Genomic DNA, 16962 nt, shown 5'->3' with positions numbered 1-16962 from the left:
TAAAAACACAATTACTTGGTGTTCAACAATTTAAAATGACCCCCTTCTAACCCCACAGTGACTTGCCCAAGGTCACCCAGCAGCTCAGGAATGGAACCTAGGTCTCTTATGTCACCATCTACTGCTCTAGCCACTAGATCATACTGCCTTTCACTTGAAAGTCAGTTGACTACTAGTAAGCAAAGATTGGAGGATTAGGTCTCTGAGGGTTGCCAGTATTTCACAACATAAGCACGTTTTGTTATGTTATTAGCTAAAGTTTTAGAAAGCACTTAAGCATATGTCTACAATGCACACTAAGCCTGGACTATGACTCAGGTTTGAGCCCAAATCCCCCTTCTGTCCACATGCAAATCAGCCTGACTTGGGTCAGCAAGAACTCAGGTTCTTGGATGCTGCTTGTGGTTAGGTAGGAGCCCAGCTCCTGCTGTGACTCAGCTCTCAGCCTGTAATTTTGCAGGATGGACGCAGATCAAGCTGAAGACCCGAGTCAGAAGGTCTGCATAGTGCAGTGTGGCTGTGTTAGCATGGCTGTGAGACCCAGGTCCAACAATTGTAATCCCAGTGTGGCTGTTCAAGTGAGGGGTTGGAAATACTGAGACCACAGACCCAGGCTTAGTGTGCAGTGTAGAATGACATTGGCTATGTCTCCAGTGCAAAAAAAAGAGCTGTGGCAGCGAGTCTCAGAGCCTAGGTCAATTGATTCATGCTTGTGGGGCTTGTGCTATGGAGCTAAGACTAATAGTGTAGACATTTGGGCTTGGGCTGGAGCCCTGGCTCTGAAACCCAGCAAGAGGAGTGGGTCTAACAGCTTGGTTCCAGCCTGAGCGTGACTGTCTACAGCACTATTTTTAGCCCTATAGTGCAAGCCTGAGTCAGCTGACCTAGGCTCTACTGCGGTGGGTCCTTTTTTTTGCACTGTAGACATACCCTTAGGAGACAGTGATTTAGGTATTTTTTTTAATTTTACCCATTATTCCATACAGGAATAGACATGATAGTGTCTAAAATTTGTACTATGCTTTCCTCATGTCCAAAAAGCTGTTAATGCAGTAAGACATTAGTAATGCAGTAAGAGACAGGGGTGTTGGAGCAATTTTTATGGTGGGGATGCTGATGATGGAAACTATGTATTTGGTTTTTGTTATTACTATTTCAAGCCAGGGGTACTGCAGCACCCCTAGCATCCCTGCATCCAGCATCACTGGCAATAGAAGAATCCCTCCCCTCACATTTAAGACTAGTTAGTGGGCTTTAGTGAACGTGTACCCTTTGAAAGGATGTCATATAGACATCAAAATAAAATGTCTGCTTCTCAAGATTTGTATCTTGAGTTACATAACTGAAGCTACTTAGCTCCAAGTAGATTGTATCTTTTTTATTATTATTTTTTGGGTTCCATGTTCCCAATATTTCCAAGAGCTGCGATAATAGGGAAACATTGTCTCCTACCGCTAATTCTGAGACCGTTCTAAGGAGCCTGTCACCTTGGTATCTAAGCACTGTATAGACTGAAAAACTATTGGAGTTCATAACAAAATATGGTGATATTACATTTTAATTTGATCTTGACAGCTGTTGTTTTATTCAAATCACCAGGTTAAAATCTATTTGCGGAGGTTAAATAATAAAGACATTATGATGGCTGATCTCCTGGTTGACCAAGGAGATGATGGAGGGATAATAGTGAGGGAGACCGAAGAGCTCTTAATATGAACGGAAAAAATATGCCCTTGCCAGAAGGAGGCAGGGGTAAAGTGTAAGAGTGGCCAAAGACTGCCATGGTCTATACATAGGGCATGAATGTGTAGAAGAGGGATTTAGCAGAGGTGAGCTGATACTGGGCTAGGAAAAATCCTGTTGCTCAGAACATGAGACAAAAGCAAATGTGCTATTTTAGCAAGTAAAAGTATTAGACTTTCTACCTGCCAGACAAAGGCAATAAAGGAAGCTGTGGGTGGACTGAGTAACACCACCCTTGAGCTCCCAGTCAGATGAGAGTGAAGCCAGAGGGGTTGAATGGGCATGGAGCAAAGAGATTTCAGCTGCCTTCAAGAAAGCATGGAGCTGAACAATAAAGCTCAACCGCCTGTCAAAAGGGAGGAGCAGCAGGAGGAGGGGCTGAGTGGAGCATTGACTAGGTTGTCAGTCAGCAGTGAGGAGGTATGGCGGGGTAGGGCTGAACAGGGCAAGTGAGTGGAACCTGCCAGTCAGAAGAGAGGGGGAATGAGTCTCATTGATGTCCTCCACACAAGTAATGCCTTGGGGTGGGGGGATTGAGGCAGAAGAGCACTGCTGAGCATGCCTGAGGGTAAGCCTCTGTTTGAAAGTGTGGTTTATAAATGCTCTGAGCAGAGGTTTGTGAGAATTTGGATGGGAAGAGACTGGATTTGGGTTTTTCAGCTGCAGTCATGTAGTTCAAAGTAACGATCATTGCTAAAAAGGCAAACAACAATGTAATGTTCAAGCCAAGCCAGAATAGCAAATTCTAGAGCCTTGCAAAATTAGCAAGAGTTGCAGCTGCTGCAAGACAATTTGATTTCAGAGTGAGAGGGAGACAAAAGCTGCAAACTCTAGGCTGCAGTTAAATCATTGAAAGGCAGTTATTTTTGCTAGACAGGCAAGTGATAGTTTAATTTGCTAAGGAAGCCAGTGTAGGTTTTCTATTAAGATAAACTGCAATTTGATTATTTGCTTCAGCTGCAAACACAATTTGTTTTGAGTGTTAGAAGAGTGATGGCCTCTCTCTAATAGTGTATTACAGCCTTTTGTAATTGCAGATTTAGCTGCTACTTCCAGAGCCGAGCAGTTTAATTTGCAAATCTTTCCTTAGATGCTAACTATTTTGAACATATTTCTATGAAAGCTACATGGATACAGATGCTATTGATTTTTATAAAAAGAAAGGAAAATGTCCAGAACTACACACACAACTACCCTGGGTTTTGTTGTTTTTTGGTAGGGTGAGGTGAGTTTAAATGTCCTCCCACCCCCCCCAGGAAACAACCACTTCAATCAATAAACAATTATACAGAAGGGGAAAGCACACGACAGAGTATGTTAAGGAATCTTGAGAAACATAAGTCGCAATACATTTTCCAGCATTAACTGGAAGATAAATATGCATGGGTTCCATGTCAGGGAAATGAAATGGCTTGCAGAAATCATGAGATGTTCTCTGTGAGGAACAGGCCTCTAATAAATGGGTATAAGCCATTTAGAACTGACGACTTGCGTATGCATTACAACTGTCTGAAAGGCATAGAAATAACAAATGTATCGCTTTGTCTGCTGGATGCTCTTATTTCTGGATAGCTTCCTTAACATTCCCCATGAGGAGATCCAAGCATTTGCCATCTTGTTTAACTGCACTTACATAGTCATTAAACATGATTTCAATTTTAAAGATTTTTAGATACACTACAATTTGGAGGCCAAAACTGGCCGTGATCAGACTATATTAACATCCACTGAGCGAGAGATTTTTATAAAGGCAGCTGCAAACTTTCTTGAGAAACTGTCAAAAATGCATACAAAAAGCTAGGTTTATTACTGTGCTTGTTGATGGAACCACAGATAGGTCTGTAGTTGAGCGAGTTTGAATATGCCAGCTTCTTCAAGAATGATGCTGAAAAATTGGAGAGGGCTCAGAGAAGAGCTATGACAAAGATTAAAGATTAGAAAGCATGCCTTACAGTGATAGATTCACGGAGCTCAATCTAATCAGTTTATCAAAGAGAAGGTTAAGGGGTGACTTGATCACAGTCTATAAGTACCTACAGGGGGAACAGAAATTTGATAATTGAGGGCTCTTCAATCTAGCAGACAAAGGTATAAGAAGACCCAACAGCTGGAATTTGAAGTGAGACAAATTCGGACTAGAAATTAGGCACACATTTTTAACAATGAGGGTAATTAATCATTGAAACACTTACCAAGGGTTATGGTGTATTCTCCATCACAGGGAATTTCTAAATCAAGATTGGGTGGTGTTCTGAAAAATATGCTCTAGTTGAATTACAGCTTGAAGTGGGAATTAATTCAGGAAAGTTCTGTGGCTTGTGTTATACAGGACATCAGAGTAGATGATCACAGTGGTCCCTTCTGGCCTTAATATCTATAAATCTATAAATTTGTACAGCTCTGGGAAAATTTGTACTTGCCTTGGAATCTGGGACTGCTGATGATATCACAGAAGGAATAAATAAAATTGAGGTGTTTGGGGGATCAAGGCAGAAGAGCAAAATCAAAACTGGTTGCCTTGAATTTAGAAGGTCCAGCAGCGAATATGTGCTGTTTAAACGATGGGCAGGGCAAGTTGAGACAAGACACTCCTGATGTTGGTGTGGAACACTGGGTCAACCACAACCTTGAGCTTGTCATTTTGGATCCCAGAAAAAGACAATCCCTGTCTTCAAAAGTGAGTTTAGTGGGAAAGACATTCTTGATGTTTGTTATTTAAGTTCCAAAAGATGAAGGCAATTTCCAGTTTTTTTGCTGCTGGTGTGGAAGCAACTGAGAGCTATTCGGGAGTTATGTACTATGCACACTGACTTGCTAGTCAAGCCATTATGTTGAAGGTGGTGATTGGCGGGGAGAAAAAAACATTTGTTTGTCACTCATTTGGACACTTCAGAAACTAAGTCGGGGATGAGGTAGCCTTTGTTAGGAATATTCTTGAGGAAACCGAGAGGCAAATTTTTGAGCACATTGTGTTCTGTTATTGAACTATCACTTTTTAAGGAGATCTCTTGTGTTTCTGAAGCATTGCAAAAGTGGTATGGTGGGACTCCCATTAGTCAAAGGATGTCTTGGCACTCGTGTCCAAAAATATATCCCTAAAGATGTCAAATTTGAAAGGGTAAGCATTTCTGTGTCTTTATGGCAAAGCTTCAGAAAAATCCATGTCTATATGCTTGGATTTGCCATTGAACGTACAGATGTCAGAGCCACAAGGCTACCACACCCATTATTCACCATGGTTTAAGTGCTTTAACTCCTCATTGTGGCCGAGTGACTAAAAAAGGTCCCTCACCCATTATGGCATTGTACAAACTGACAATCAGCCATTTCGCTTTACCCAGGTATTGAAAAAAGAGGAGGAGAGTGCCCAGGTTGGTATTGCCTTTAAGATGACACTTGAATCCCATCAAATCCACAACAGTTGACAGTGCACATGCATGTTCATCAAAGCTCTTAACCATCAGGTCACCTGTCTTTCAGTTCTTGGTGGAAAATACTGTTCTCATTGTGCTGTAGCAGAACAGGGGTTTTCCACAATGACCTTAAGCAAGCCTATGTGCCTATGTGTGTGTGTATATATATATATATGAGAGAGAGCAAGCATACTGTTATACCAATAAAATAAAAACCGGCAGGATCTTATTAAAGGGGAAAAGGCAAAATACCACATTTATTGTGGCTACAGAAAGAATCATAGTAAGCAGTTAGTTATAGCTATAACATTCCATTCAATCTCATATTTATTCACATGTTCATTCATACACACACACACACACACACACACACAGGTTCTGCAAGGTTGTTGTCATAGTTACCAGCCTTAGAGTTGCTCATGCCAAGCCACTGGCCAGGTGGCCTGGACATGAGGAGGGAGCAGGGCCTCGTCAGATGCACATCTGATGCTCCTGGAAGTTGGTTTGCAGAATCAGACCCCAAAGTTCTCACTTTCCAGAGTCCATTTTTATAGGAATTTCTACCTATGTCAGTCTATGGGAATTGCTTCATCATGTTGTTGCTGAATCAATCAGCAGATAGCACATTCCTGACGGCTCCGTGCTGCCAGATGTTATATTGTTCTTTGGTTCTCCCATTCTTGAGGCTGTTGGGTGGATTCCAGGGTGCCCTCTGGGGGTCCTCTGGTTATTTCCACTTGACGCCTTCTTCAGCCGATGGACACTGGATTCTTAGGCTGGCACCTCCCTGATCATTCAGTTATTATCCACACCAAGCATCCATCCACATACATCCTCTATCTCTATTTTAATCACAATTGTTAACAAAGTGAGATGAATACAACGAAAGGGCGGGGAGTCTCTGGGTGCTGTTTCTATTGTCACAGAGTATTGCTTTGAGACTCTCTCTGTGTGAGTAGTTGATGTTACAAAGAATTGCTTTGAGAACAGACTCTGCCTTAGAATGTACTAACACAATTAGCAGCTTGCAAGTTTCACACATAGAGGGAGAGAAACAGTACCAAAAGCGAAGAGACCTCTTAATTGGTAATACCCTGGAATTTAAACTATGGGGAATCAAACTCATTTGTGATTTTAATACAGAAATTCTTTAATATGATCCAACAATACTCCAGGGTTTGGTGAAGATACCAGTAAGTGGTCCAAGTATTGATGATTTCTGGCCTCATTGCGCTATCTCCTACTGAAATCAATTTCTCAAAGAAAAAATACAGGAAATTCTAGAACAGTGGTTTTCAACCTTTTTTTCATTTGCAGATCCCTAAAACATTTTGAACGGAGGTGCAGACCCCTTTGGAAATCTTGGACATAGTTTGCAGACCCTCAGGGAGTCCATGGACCACAGGGTGAAAACCACTCTTTTATGGTAACAACCTTTCATGGGCCCTTGAGACATAGTCTGCGGACCCCAGGGGTCCATGGACCCCAGGTTGAAAACCAGTGCTCTAGAACAACATTAAATAGACAATGGCCTGTCTCAATGAATTCTATAGAACATTTATATCTTGGGGTTTGAATCTGGGGTCAGACAGCTGGAAAAGGAACTAAAGCAAAAATAGTCCAGTCAAATTAATTTTGCTCCTGGGGATGTTAAAAAGCACTATAAAAGCTAGGTATTAATATTATAATCATTTAATAAATCAAAGAGCAACGTCCTCTCACTGGAAACTCAGTTTCCAGCAGATGGCAGGTGGAGGAACCAAGTGGATTGAATCTGATTTTTAAAATATCAAAATTGAATGATATGAAGAGATGCATCTTACAGAGGAGAGATTCTCTGGAGTGCACGAAATTTATATGTGAGATTTAAAGTGTCCATAATGTGAGAAGATTAGATCAGAGAGAAAGGTCCTCTGAGAATTACATTGGCAATGCAGGAGAAAAAAGCCTAATTCCTCTGCTGTGAGGTAGGCAAGGGTTGACAAATAGAATATAAATGTAGGAATCCAAAGATTTTTATATAGGTGAGTACAACTGTATACTGTACAAAGATGAAACCCTGCACAAACAGAAAATGTAGACAGCTACAATACAATAGCAATCATAATCATTTTGGGATTAGGGCACTGAACTGGGCCTTAGGAAATATGGGCTCAGTAAAGTGAGCTACAGTGTCCCACCTAAATTTTTTATCTAGAACCACTGCAATGTATGTTATACTCTTGTGACTTTAACAGCTTACATTGGCAGTTGTCTGAGGCTTTAACTAGGCCCATGAACCACTGGAAGGATTTTGTGATTGTGGTTTCTGATTTTCTAAAAACGCGAGTAGCAACAGTTCTTCCAGAGGGTAACCTTGAAAGGAAACATACCTTTTCCCTGAGCAAAAACTTCTCTTAAAAATTAAAGAAAAATCTGTTACTTGTGCTATTCCAGGAGTAATTTTTTCTCTCTCTGAGAGACTTGCCTGTGTATGGTCTTGAGAATCTAAGGGCTTGTCTACAGAGAGAAATTTACTGGAATAATTATATAATTATAATTACATTGTGGATCCATTGTCTCTGAATGCATGCCTAGTGAGGAGTTTTGTTGACCATGCTTGACAGCTGTGGGCTCATTGCGTAAGTCCTTTGACTGAGTTCCCTCATTTTGAAGCAGGTAGTGTTGTCTGCATTAGACTCAACAAAAAGTATTGGAATAATCAGCTTTTGCAGAAGTAACTAGCAGTTTCTTACGAATGGTCTTGATTAGGATATATGGGTCACCACTGTCTTTTAGGCAAAGTGTCGGAGCTACTCAAAGGTATATGTGAGTGCATCTCCCTTTTTAGCTGGTGAACTAATGGTGTTATAATTAGTAGACAGTCTCCTGTAGCTGAAGCACTAAGGGTTTGTGTGTTTGGAGCAGAAGAACCTGAATTCAATGCTTCATGTTGCATGTATGCACAGTATGGTTATTACTGTAAGTATCTGAGTTGTGTGTAGCACATGGATTTGTTTTGTAAACAATTTGCATATTCATTTACCAGTTTTGGATGCCTTTAATACATTTAATAAGTCTTCCCTTTCAGTGTGATTATAAAATCATTGAAGTTAGCGAAAGAGAAGACTTTTGTGGCCAGATTTTTAGAATTACATGTACACAATTGCACAGCTAATTTGCCCATTTTTGTAATGATTACACAAAAAATTGCAGACTTCCACGTATAAGTGGCCAGTTAGATGAGAAAGTGGCCATCTTTAAACCCAAATACCCAATTTATGTATGCAGTCACTGAAACTAGGTGTCCACATCATGTGAGCCTGGATTTTTGCATCCCCAGTCCCCAGACCTGGCCCATCAGTTCTCATTTCCATCTCCTTGCCAATGAAGAATTGTCCTGAGACTCTGTTGTTGGTTTTTTTTTTTTTTTTAAAGGATTGTCAATTTGGCAGCCTATGTTTGAATTGTAAATTGTTGAATTTATTAGAGATTGGCCTGAACCAACCTCCCAGATCTGAACAGCCTTGCACTTTGGAGATCTAGATCTAAATTTTGCATTTCGATTCCTTTTATTACTATTATTTTTATTGTCATAGTACCTAGAAGTCCTAGTCATGGACCAGGACCCCATTGTGCTAGGTGCTGTACAAACACTGGTTCTCTCCTTCAAGTGACCTTTCTGGCAGCAGACGTTTGTATGTTTTCTAGTTTTGAACCACGTAGACTACCAGTGGTGCTGAAAAATGTAATGGTGTCGCTCATGTTCCTGTGCCCATGCTAAAAAAGTCAGAAGTCTTTCAAGAGCACAGTTCATTACTGCTTATTACAAGTTGACTTGGGCAATATGCTTCTAAACATATCCTCTTGAGTGGCACATGCCATTTTTCTGGTGCTAATTCTGAAAATAAATCCCTCAGACGGTGGTGCTCCTTTTTAGTTCTTTTCATGCACACCTGGGGGGAAGAGGAGGCAGAATGTACTACATTTCAGCTGTCATACACAGATATAGACTTGAATATTTAAAAAAAAATTGCAGTATGTGTATGCACAATTCAACACATAAATGGGCCTGACACATTTATGTATTTCTGTTGTGGAAGTACTTAAAGGGTTCCAACTGGAGACTGGGACCCAAGGAGCTTACAAATGCTCCAAGGAGTGTATGGTCCAAATAGAAGATGAGAGCCAACAGGCAGATGTAACAAACAGCTGGAGGCGCACAAGATAACAATGGGATAATTAGGTTTAGTGTAATAAGCAGTGGTTGCAGTATGCCAACTGCCTAGTGATTGTTGAGTGGTTTGTGCACATTGCAGCTGAGGTGAGTTTTGAAGTATTGCTTAAGTGTTTTTAAAAATATAGCCCTTCTTATTCGGGAAAAGAATGGAGTTGGAGAGCTGCTGCTCTTCAAAGCATGCTCCTGGTGGAGATACAGGTGGCTATTGGGGTAGCACCTGTGCTTTGCACTGGCACCCTTTGTAAGGAAGCTGTTGCACATGTGCAGGTATCTGTCAGTTTCTTATAAATGTGATGCAAATAATTTATCTGCCTTGTTTATATTTTGTAAATTTAAATTAATGTTTTTTTTACCCTAAATCTTTCAAATTTGATGGTAGAATGTAAGATATTCAAGTGTGTAATAAAATTTGCCCATGAATTAGAAACCCCTTTCCAGATCAAATAAATATCATTACTATTCATTATTGGTAGTGGCTAACAGCCCCAACTGAGATGAGCATCCTATTGTGCTAGGCATTATACAAACATACGGTGGGGGAAAGCCTCACAGATTAAATAGTTTACAGTTTAAATATCACATCAATAAATCTCATTAGCATATTGCAATCATAAAAATATCTCTTCTTAATCTCCTTTAATGTATATACTGATCCTTCTTCAAATAAACCCATGAATAGACTTATAGTTTTGCATACACTGGAGCCTTATTTGTAGCAATAGCTCTTAATTGTAAATAAGTGTCTGAAATAAAAAATAATTCTAATATAATATGATATAGCTAATTTACCAATTCCCATATACAGTAATATTCAAACAATATCTGAGAGCATTTACACCATAGGATATAGATGTACATAAGCCCCCTGCATCAACGGAGCATAGATCCAGCTTAATCTTTAATACGCAAAGTTCTGAGTTCAGAAATGAATTCTGTTGTCTTTTACACAATGGCAATGCAGAAACCAATGACTGTGAATAAAAATCTTTATATTTTGAGAATGCTTCTGTCAATGAACCAATACCAAAAACTTCTGGATATCCAGGAAGTTAGAGATATGTGAATATTATGTAGCAGGAAAAACAGGATGAAATGGATGATCCTGTATTATTTGTTAGTTTCTATATCAATCATTTTAACCCTATTTCAATAATGTTATGCATTTGCTTTTCCTAGTGAAATGTGGGGGTCATAATAAACTATCTGTAACAATTTATATCTGTTAATTCAAGTTACTTCAAAACTACAATTGCTTTACTCTGATCAGCTGACTCAATAATAATTTGGTTATCCCTTGATAATTGTACCTGAGAAAGAGCTGAAGCAGTAGAAATGTCATTACTTGTACATTTCTGGAAAAATGACATATGACATAATGACGTGTAGTATATATTTTGTTGTCATTTTCAGTATACAACTTGGCTATATTTTTGATCTTTTACTGCTAGTTTTGAGCAGACAAAGTTGCTCACAGGACATTTGAACCCTGCTTTTTGTTTCTGTAACTAGATTCTTTGGTTTGTGTAGTGCTAATCCTTCTTCTATGTAACTTTGCACTGCAGCCAGTGTGTCACATAATTTTCCTTATGGGTCTCCTGAAGTCCTGGGGGTCAGCCTGCAAAGTGAAAAATGCAGAGATAGAGGAATGGCTCAGTCAGCTGAAAGTTACGGGAAGGAAAAAGCTCCAGTTTCACTCAAGGAAAGAAAAAAAAAAGAGAGAAAGAAAGGAGCCATTCAATACAGACAGAGGCAATCTGGCTGAGAGTCAGCGAGGTTTAAAAATCCAAGAGGTCCAATAACTGAAAATCTGTATACATTCAAAGCAATATTTTAAATACCGCACAAGTGCAGATAAAAAAAAAAGTGTGGTGGTTTTTCCATCTTGCTGGTGCATATGGCCAGCCATGTTCCAAAACCATGTAATATTTCTTTCTCAAACTCTGAGAGCATGTGGCTAAGTCCAGCCCATGTTGTCAAAGGATGTGGGTGAAGGCCTCCTATTGGAATGACTCCTTTGGTCACTTTTCAGTAGGATGATGGCTGGCTGCTTCCAAGAAAAAATGAATTACTTTTGTTATCCCATTAAAACATGAACACTGCCCTTGTTACTGTAAAACCTGCGCTAAGCTAAGGTTCCGGCAATGGTACAGTCATTAGCATCTGAAACTGAATTACTGTCTGCTGACAAGGGTCTAGTTTATAGTTTCATTTTGTGCTGAATAAAATGACATGGAAAAATAAGAGTCCTGGGATTTGAAGCACCTGGTTGTGAATTTATCCCAGAACTTTCACACTCCTTCCTTCTTTATCTCCCTCCCCAGTGCGCTCTCTGTCTGTCTGTCTCTCTCTCTCCATCTGTGTCTCTCTTGCTCTTTTTAATCCCCTTATTCATTGTTCCAGCTTCTTCCCATAGTCCCAGACAGGCTCTGAAGCCATACATGAAAATGCAGGCAAAGGGCAAGAGATCAGTGAATAAAGCACTGAGTACTTACCTCTTAGAGCCCGTTATACTGTCAGCTCAGAGTTAAAGTGCAATAAATCTGGTGGTCTCACGTCAGTCCCTGGTGTATTGCAGTCCACCTCATAAAACTACTACATAATTAAGTACAGTTCAATACAATTGGCAGTCTCTGCTCAGCAAAGGCCTAGGACTGAACACATAAACTTGCTCTTGGTCCCTGTAGGTTGAGGGCTCAGCAGGGGAGTGAGAGCGGCAGTTGCCAGTACAATCCTTTTACCTGCTTGTGAGTAAAGAGAGAACTTCTTTGGGTTCCAGCATTCTTGGTGAGCACAAAGGAAAGATCAGACTGGACTGCTCAGGTGACCCCTGAAAAGAAGTGGTAGTGGCTTTATAGAGAGGTTGGCTTTGATCTCAGACAGGTTGGTAGTACCACCAAAACTTGTGACTGTCCACTTTTTGTTGGCCAGCGCAGAGTGACTGGCTGGTTTCAGTTTGGTTCTCAGTGACACAGTGTAATGGCACCTTGGCTGGTGGTCTCAGTGGAGTGTCTGTAAAGACTGAACTATCCTGACATGTCTAAAGGTGATTGGTCCTCCATGTCAGTGCTGAGTTACACTGCCACTTTGTATAAACACCGGGCTTTGGTCTCCAGGGCAGCCAAGCTAGCACCTGCCATAAATATAGAATCTACTTCTTAAGAAAGGCACAAACTGGCAAAAGAAGCAGCATGTTTTTGCCATTTATTTCTATTTATATAAATATTTCCCTCCTCCCTTATCCCTGACGTCTAATCAGTGTTCTATAAACATTTACTTCAACATCTCTGCTCAATAAACTGTTAGACTATCCTGTCTGTTTAAAAGGATGAAGTAGTCCAAAAGGTCCTGTGTTCATTCTTTAGTGTCTCATGCCTATAACTCCTTCAGGCTATCTGGGAGCTGCAAATAGTAAGCTCTGTAAGATGCCTACCACACGCTTTGGCCTTTAATAGAAGTACTGTAGTGAATGCTCTCCACTGGGCATATGTTCTTCTGGTAATTGATCAAATCTCTCTTTTTAAAAATAATAATATTTTTTGCTTAATCACTGTTAGAAAGTGTTTTAAGTGACTTTTAGCTCATGGTTAATGTCACTGAGAATGATGGATATTGCAGCTAGAGAACTGGTCATATCATAGCGGTGCCCCCTAGTGTGACTAGAAGGTTCTTGCAGTCAGCTTTTCTACCTGGCAGTAAATGCAGGCTGGCTGTAAATGTTCGGTCTGGGCTGTGAAGCTTTGCTCACAAAATGTCTGAAGGAAGGGAATTAATTTGCATTTTGAAAAATAAAATATCCCTTTTGAGTTGCATATGTGAAAAATAAATCAGATGGCCTAAACCAAAGCCCAGATCCAAACAGTCCCCACTTTTTTGACTGGTATTGATATATTTTTAGCAACTTCACAGCTCTTTTTGGGGTCAGATTCACTCCTGTGCAGAGGGTTCCCAATGAATGTAACCCTTTATCCTTACTGATATGCTAGCATCTGGAAGTGCCAACCAACATCAAGGTCCATTTTGCTAAGCTCTTAACATACACTTAGTAAGAAGCTTTTTGGGAAGGGATGCTTTAACATTTAACTAGGCAAGATAGACAAAGGAGGTACTGGTTTCGATATTTTTAGAGATAAAGAACTAAGGACATGGAGGGGGAAATCCTGGCCCCTTTGAAGTCAACAGTAAAACTCCTATTGACTTTAGCGGATGAGGGTTTCGCCCACAGAAATTGGATGACTTACCAAGGAAATTTGTGGCTGCACTAGAAAAAAAACCCAGAGCTCCTTAGTCATATGACCAGCATTCTACTTTAACTGTTCCAACACTGTATGATGGTAACTAAGTATTATTATCCCCATTTTACAGATGGGGGAAAATGTAACCCAGAGAGACTAAGTGACTTATCCAAGCCACAATGAATGAATGGCTGAAATAGGAATAAAACCCAGGTCACTTTACTTTCAGTCTGAACCACTTGAAGTCAGGTCTCCTGGACCACCCGGGTCTCCTGGTTCCTCCCTTTGGAATTTGAATTTGGAGCTAGATTTGAATTTCATGGCTGGTCCCTATTTATGTCTTGGCTGAAACAAAACCCTAGAGGAAAACACCCTGAATGCTGAGGAGTCCAAGATCTGGATTCAGAGCCAGATCCAAATTTTGGGAATCGGGTATTTTCTCTTAAAACAAAATAGAGGTCAAGGTTTTGGATCTCTCAACTTTTTCAAAAAAGGGTCTGGGATTTTTTTAAAAAGAAGAAACCAAAGTTTATAACCTGTTTTTTCCATAAGGCAAACTTCAAAGTCCTTTTGGGGAATTTTTTTTTAAGTGGCTGGCATACAACCATGCAACTTAGTGGAATAAACTCTGCCTGTGTCCAAGGAGCTTGCACAGGTGTAAGTGAGGGCAGGCTTTGTCTCACTGACCTCACAGTATTCACCACACTTCTGGAGGATTGCTGTATTGTCATCATTACAGTAGCATGAAACAAAGTTTTGCCTTGTTTCATGAACCTTTCTAAGAACCTGAGGCCATAGCCCTTGGTCTAACTAAGCTGTGCTTGGTGCGAAACCAGAATGGTGTGGAGAATGGTCCCCAGCATAGTTTTGAGGGACTCTAATTTTTGCCAGTAGAGGGACTGTCTGGCAGTCAGGGATTGATGAGATGTAGAGATGTCCTAACCAGGTCCTCTTCCCCTGGACCTGCTTTCTTTTGCCATGGGTCAGTGGTTAGTATAGGAACCCTTATGGCAGCTCTGTGGCACAGAATGATTCCTCAGCATAGGGGAAATGCTCATGGGCTTGGTTAAAGCAGCTCTGTGTGTGCTTTGCACAAGCAGAATGGCACAGAGCAGCACCAAGGATCTGGCCCCTACCCTGAATTGTGAATGAACTTGGACTGACATTTTGAACGCAGAAGTTGGTGGCTTTGGCTGTCTCAGGTGGTGCAAATCTACACCCATTGCAACTGAAAAAAGGGTTTGCATAAAGTCCTGCAAACTCACACTGAGGCTTTTGTACAGCGCTGTTTCTGTGGTATCATGCCGTTATGTGTTGTAACTGCATGACTGCACACGGGGCCTATGTGCTCAGAGGGAGAGCTGTCCTCTTAGTGGAATAACAGAATGGTAGAATCCTCTGCCACAGAGAGAATTTTACCCTAATTGCAAAACTCCCACTGACTTCATTGGGATCGGGATCAGATGTATTGACAGTGATGGCTAAGAGGATGGAGAATGCACACTCCATAGTTCTCCTTTTGGAACGGGTTTTGAAAGCTGAGACTTTAGCTGTCCAAATTAATGAAATCCTCTTAAATTCTGCATCAAAACTTTTACAGCTGGAAAGTTAGAAGACAAACTCTTCTACTAGCTCTTGTTTTAAAAGTTGATTTGTTTAATAACTGTTTGAAGTTTGATTGTTTTCTTTATCCCAGTTTCATAAGCTTCTTAATTACTTTTTCAAACTTGTGTTGGCTGGGAAATTCAGAGGGAGAGTTCAGAGGAAAAAAGAGTGACTACATGCAGGTTCTTTTCCAAAAGGAAGTTTTAGCATTAAGGGAAAATTCCGCCCTCCGTTACATCATGTGCTACCGTCATAGAGTGGGAAGGAGTATGGAGACAGAATCACTTTGCTCTCCTCCCAATAATAATGAAGCTACTGTGCTCTTTCTGAGCTGCAAATGGGGAATCTGCCTCTGAGCTCTTACTACAAGATTTTTTGCAATAGTCTATGTCACAGATGCATACTGTATAGTTACTTGGTCAAAGCCCATAAATCTGGTGACTTTGCAAAGATGCTATAAGCAACCTGTGACCAGGGATGACGTCTGGTCTTCTGAAGTCAGCTCCTGATGGACCCCAGTCAGACACTAAGCCCCTGAAGCACCTGCTCATCAGAAATGTGGGTGGTCAAGAAAATAGCTGCACATCTCCTACCTGATGCCACCAGTGTCTTTTTAATTTTGGGCTAGATCCTTGGCCCCACTGTGGCTGCTTTGTACCCCGTTGGCACAACCATGCTCAGAATTTCACAAGAAGATTGCCCATGTATAGGTGAATCCTTTGGAGGGATCAGGTCACTCTAGTACCACATATGTCCCCCCTTTCTGTCATATGGCGTAGAGGGTGTTTCTGGGAGAAAGGGAGTATGGCAGGAGCTGCCAGAACAGTCCTTTGAGGCTGGGGGCAGCAGGCTGTCCTGTATTACACCAGACGACTTGTCTGGCAGCCATCACAAAGTCACATCTCTGGCACCAGGAGGGCATTGGATTCACAAAGGCTGGACTGGAGAATCTGGCTCTTAGTTTCTGTCAGCATTTAGTCACTAGTTTCTGCAGCAGCATTCCTCGCAGGGCTGGGCACAACTGGAGGTGGGAGCAGCCTCTAATACCCAGTATGAATCAGAAATGGGGGGGGGGGGGGTGACGGGTGGGATGTCTTCTAACAGACCTAGAGATGCTGGAGTGAGTGAAGTTTAGACGCACTCGAACCTGGACCTATTGAGGCATAAGGAGTACATCTGACCCTGTGCCAGAGCTCTGATTCCTAACTGCTCCTAATGGCAAAGTTGATTGTTTCAGTCCTACTTTGCATAATCAAACTGGGGCCTTGTTGGAAAGTATAATTAAAATGGTGGTTCTGACTGAGGGAGAGAAGAGACCCATTCACTTGTGAAACAGAGACAAGTGTTTCTTAAAAGTGTTTTGCAGATTCCATTTTTTAATCATTCCTATTCAATAGCTGTTTATTTAGATACCAAATGCATCGGAACCAGTCACCACAGTTCCCCCTTAAGGGGGGCTACCCATTTGGCGTCAGCAAAGGGGTGAGCATGACAAGTCTGTGGTCACTGGCAGGGTACCTTTCTGATGTAAGGCCAGGGGATTGTCTTTCCACATGCAGGTAGTAGAGCCTCACACCTCCAAAGTCATAAAAGTAAGGCTTTTTAATCCACAGCTGAGGATTAAAAACTCCAGAAGCCAGACCCAGTGGGACAGCGCCTTGATGTTGCCATGCTGGGTACTGGAGTTTTTAATGCCTAACTGTGAATTTCCTAGCTCGTTTCTTGTGGGGTTAACATTTTTGTCATACAG

This window comes from Lepidochelys kempii, chromosome 2 (assembly GCF_965140265.1).
Source record: "Lepidochelys kempii isolate rLepKem1 chromosome 2, rLepKem1.hap2, whole genome shotgun sequence".
Classification (NCBI taxonomy): domain Eukaryota; kingdom Metazoa; phylum Chordata; order Testudines; family Cheloniidae; genus Lepidochelys; species Lepidochelys kempii.
The sequence above is the reverse complement of the archived record's forward strand: the minus strand, read 5'-3'. Positions refer to the sequence as shown.